The sequence below is a fragment of the Berghia stephanieae genome, unplaced genomic scaffold (assembly GCF_034508935.2).
Source record: "Berghia stephanieae isolate SIO BIC M18660-M18661 unplaced genomic scaffold, UCSD_Bste_1.3 scaffold5353, whole genome shotgun sequence".
Taxonomy (NCBI): domain Eukaryota; kingdom Metazoa; phylum Mollusca; class Gastropoda; order Nudibranchia; family Aeolidiidae; genus Berghia; species Berghia stephanieae.
The window spans coordinates 816-5741 of NW_027626793.1; the positions used below are offsets into that span (position 1 = coordinate 816).

At 33.5% G+C, this 4926-nt stretch overlaps 1 long non-coding RNA gene across 1 annotated transcript; it reads right to left on the reverse strand.

Moving 5' to 3' along the window:
- Nucleotides 1-266: 266 nt before the first annotated feature.
- On the reverse strand, nt 267-3311 carry LOC144962010 (uncharacterized). The gene is made up of 3 exons (XR_013643338.1): nt 3282-3311; nt 2878-2931; nt 267-319 (listed from the first exon to the last, which is right to left on the reverse strand). It is a non-coding gene; the product is annotated as an uncharacterized LOC144962010 (long non-coding RNA).
- Between the last annotated feature and the right edge of the window lie 1615 nt (nt 3312-4926).

Below are 4926 nucleotides of genomic sequence, written 5' to 3' on the forward strand. Positions count from 1 at the left end.
AAAACTATATATATATTTTAATGACTCCCTCTCAGCCGTCTACGACAAAACCAAGTAATCTCATTCCAAGACAATTACAAAAAGCAGGTTGAAAAACGAAAGGTTGTAGAAGACTGGGATTTCAGGAACCCCAACCAGACAAAAGGGCACTCATGGAAAAAAACAAAAACAAATACAACAGTAAAAAAACCAACATTAAAAAAAAAAAGGAACATCCTCCATTTATAATTTATACTTTTATTGACATAGCCTTTATTTTTGGGAGCTTGCGAGCGGCATTTCTCACCTTGCCCATCTCAATTCTGATCATCTTATTTGTCTGTAAAGAAAAGAGGAAAAGGAAATACATTTTTAAATCAAGAACACGAAAAGCAGCAAGAAATATAATGATCTTGGATTAGGCTAAAACAAAATTTGAATTATCAGTAAAGATTTCTGAACTCCTACTTTTGGAATTTCGAATGAGTTCCAAAGTTCCTGGGCAACTTGCGAGCCTGCACGGGGAATGAGTTCAAAATCTAAAATGTTTTTAGAATTCTTACTCTTTGATTTGTTTTATATAAAGGAACTAAGGACACCCCCATAATTTTTTCCCCCCCAAAACCAAGTAATAAATCTTTTAATACTCCAGTCATTCAACACTCATTGCGATGCACCCCATTGAGATCTTTGACTCTGATATAGCAAAAATACTATCAGCCAGCTCACATGCTATCCTGTAGGATCACTTTGTCATGAAAATGAGAAGACTTTTCCCCCCTCAAGATTTTATCTCAGAAAATTAAGACATTTAATTATTGAAAATTATGGAGTGAATGTTTTCTGCCAAATTAAAAAAAAAAAAATTCTTGGTGAAAAGCAAGAAACAATGATAAATTTAAAATTGGTAACTTTAGTGGTCAAAGTAGGCCTTTTAATTTCGATGGGCCAAGAAGAATAAGATGCAAAGTTGTCAGATTAGGATAATCAGCACTGCCAACAGCCGCATTTTCCTAAATATCCTGGTTCATCATGCACTTGACACCCTATAACAGCCAATTTATAACTCCAGGAATTGGTTTTAATCCTCAAAAATCCTCATTTTTTTAGAATTAATAAAACAAAAATAAAAAATGCAAACAATAAAGAAAACACACTATGAAAAAAAAACAAAAACAAGAACACTAATATCAAAACAGCTTTAGGGTTATTTTTCTTTTTTGATATGGGAAAAAACCCGGTTCTCATTTCAAACTGATCAATGCCAAATTCCTTCCCTATTACAAGGTATAACAATAAAAACATGAAAAAATCGAAGTGTACTGTTGAATGGAAATGATCACATTTATTGAATACAACAATACTCATGGCCAAAATTGTTCCTGTGACAGGTTGAAAAAAGAGAGTTGGTAGATAATAATCCCTGGTCTTCCCATTCATTAAAACCAAAATTGATGTCAGATTAGGACTGGTATTAAGCCGACATTTTCCTAAATATCCTGGTTCACCATACGATTTGGCATAGGTAATAATAATAACAATATATATATATATATTATAGTTTTAAAAATTAGAGGTCTCATCAGTAATTATAAATTTATAGCTCCTTGGGAACCAAAAACATGTCAGATTTGGACAATCAGCACGGGTATTCACCCGGGCACTTCCTAAATACCCTGGTTAAATCATACGATTTGGCATAAGGTAATAATTATAATAAAATGAAAAAAAAAAAAAGAAAGAATTAGAGGTCTCACCAGTAATTATAATTTATAGCTCCTGCACAAATGACAAGACTGCATATTTGATTTCACAACAACAACACTTTCAGCATGTATTTTGAAATGACTAATCACATAATGAAAAGAGTTCAGATTGCACATAGATGAGATTCTCAGATAAAAAAAGACAATTCTTTTCTTTTGTCTGTTGTTTGTTATAATAAAAACTTCCCATAAACTGCAATCCTAAAAATGTAAAGACTTTAGTCCTATAATTAAATACTCAAAAGATATCTAAATAAATGTCAGATTGGGACAATCAGCACTGGTATTAAAGCGGTACTTCCAAACTACATGGTTCATCATAGAATTTGGCATACTAAAACGAAAGCGTTTCAATTTTAAAGAAAGGAAAAACCAATCATCACCGACACAAACAAAAAACACAACCTGCCATAAATATCTTCTGTACCAATCCTAGTAAAACAATTTAAAAAATGATTTTTCCTCTTTTATGGTAACAGAACCTCGCCCAAAATCGCGGTGTAAAATAACCATGTCTTGCTCTAAAACAGAACATATATTGCTTCATAACATTCTTGTTAACAATAATTGCTTACTAAGGAAATATCGTACTGGTTAGCAAGCTTGTGTTTTTTAAACCCTGCCCAAAAAAACAACTACTTAAGTGGACATATCCTTTTAATTGCAATCCTGGGTGCTTAAAGTAGCTTTCCTCCCCCTTTGCAAAGCAAGCAAGCAACTAAAACTGTCCTGCAATCAGACCAATCTCCGGAAAAAAAAAAAAGAAGGAAACCTTTTACTCTACTCCAAAAGATGTCAAGTTAGGACAATCAGCACTGGTAATTCAGCCGGCACCTTCCTAAAATATCCTGGTTCATCATACAAATTGGCTTATTTTAAAAATATCCCTTTCAGAAAGACCTGAAACAATATTGAAATCAGTCATTCTTGTCTATTTTAAACCAAACCTACCGTAACAAAAAAAAAAAAAAAAAAAAAAAAAAAAACCACAGAAAGATTCATTTTGCAACCAGTCATTTTTCCCCCACAAACAGTCTGAAGACTGTCGCAATGGCCAAAGGCTTGCAAACTGCCATCTTCATACAACCAAACCACACTTATGCGCGGAAATTTAGTACAAATGTTTTTTTACCTTTCTCTTCAACACCATGAGCTTATATCTGTCGAAGTCTGAAATTTGGGCTCTCTGTGAAAAGTGGAAAAAAAAAAAAATCAATCAAAGTTAGCAAAGGGGCACATAAAAAAATAGAAACAAAAATAATATTCTCAAGAAATCCACTGATTCATTGATTTCAAAGAATATATATGGATGAGGATGAGATATCGTTTTTCTGTGAAAGAGAACAACAAATGACTGGAGACTAAAATAACTATAATGATTCAACACTAATAAACACAAATTCAAGCCAGATATGAAAAATTGATGTATGAATTCATTTCAGCAAAAGCAACAACCCTACAGGGTGCCAGTCCCAAAAGATGAGGGAAAAGCATAATTATCTTGGTTGGAAGGAAATGATTTGAACAAAAACTCACTTTCGCATTTCTGTCCATTTTCTTAGCAAAATGGCAGTCTCAGCCCATGCTTGGAAACATCTGACTTTTCCCCGGCTGCTTTCACTACTCTTGCAGGTGCAGAGGACAGAACTTCAATGCAAAATCTGTTATCTCCATAGCTTTGAAGGCCATTTCTTGTCTTTTTAACTCCAGAGCAAGGTCCATCAACCAGAGCCTGAATCAATAGAAATGTTCATAAATGAGGTCTTATTAGAAGCTTGCCTGTGAACGCAATTAAAAAGTGCTAAGTTCTTGCTGTTTACATCAATGGGCATGTTAGGTTTGATTTTATTCAATGAAAAGAATGGTGTGTAAAAGAACAAAAGTAAAGCAATTTCAAAATTCGACAATTTTTGCAAATGGTAAAATTTTCAAACAAAGTTCCATCTAAAAACACAAAGTGACACAATCATGTGCACTCAATGAGAAGGCATTATTATTAGAGCCTTTCATACAAAACATGGCAAAACGAATTGACCTCCTTATTTACATTTAGTACCAACAAAATAAAACTATGATATATCCCAAACATGTTAATAAATGTTGCATATATTATTACTGATACTGATTCATTATTCAATTTAAATTTTGTGGCATCACAACAATTTGCTGTAAATTTCGGATCATAAAAATTTGTTTTATTTGCAGAGGAAAGTCTAAAAAATCATAAATTCAAAGACTTCACAGGAGTTTTGAAAATACAAAGTGACAAATTTTCATGGGAAAACAAAAAATGTTGATAATAACTCAGTTTTCCACCGTTCAGCTTTAAAATCAATGTTTTCACATAGAAGTTACAAAATATTAACATTGTGAAAAATTTTAAAACATATGGGTCATAAATGACTAAAGGTACAAAAAAAGTTTATGAAGATCAGGGTAATTATTTTTAATGAATCAGAAAGATTTAAATCCCTACTCAACAAGAACAATCCAACTTACCCGTTTTTGATCGATGATATCCACAATTGCCAGAGTTTCCCCTTCTCAGGTCCATAATTGACATAGACCCCCAAAGGCCAATTTCAATAAATTTCTTGAAAGGCTGTTGGGATCAAAATATCAAAAATTTTAAAAAAAATAACACCTTCATCAAAGGGAAAAAAAAGAAAAAAAGCCAGTAAAAACTAAAGAAGAGAAAAGGTGGAATTGAATGGTAATAACTTTGTGGTGTGATGATGATGTGGTGGTGTTTGTGTACTAGTGGTAGTGCAGTGATGATGATGCGGGGGTGGGGTGGTTTGGTTTCAGTAGTAATGGTCGTGATGATGGTGGTGGTTTGTAGCAGTAGTTGGTAGTGATGATAATGTTGTAGTGGTTGTTGTTGTTGTAGTAGTAGTTGTACTTGTAGTGATTTATGATGTGGTGGTGGTTTTGGTAGTGATGAATTTGTGGGGAAGATTGGTTTGGTTGTAGTAAAATGGTAGGTGATGATGTGGTAGTGCTAGTGACGATTATGTGGTGGGGTTGTAGTGATTTAATGATGGATTGGTGGTGGTTGCATTGAGTGTAGTGGTAGTGATGAAAGGGGTGTGGTTTTATATGATGAGATTTTGGGGTTTTATGGGGGTTTTTATCAAATTTGGGAGTGGATGGTGGGGGGGGGTTTGGGTTAGTTAGTAGT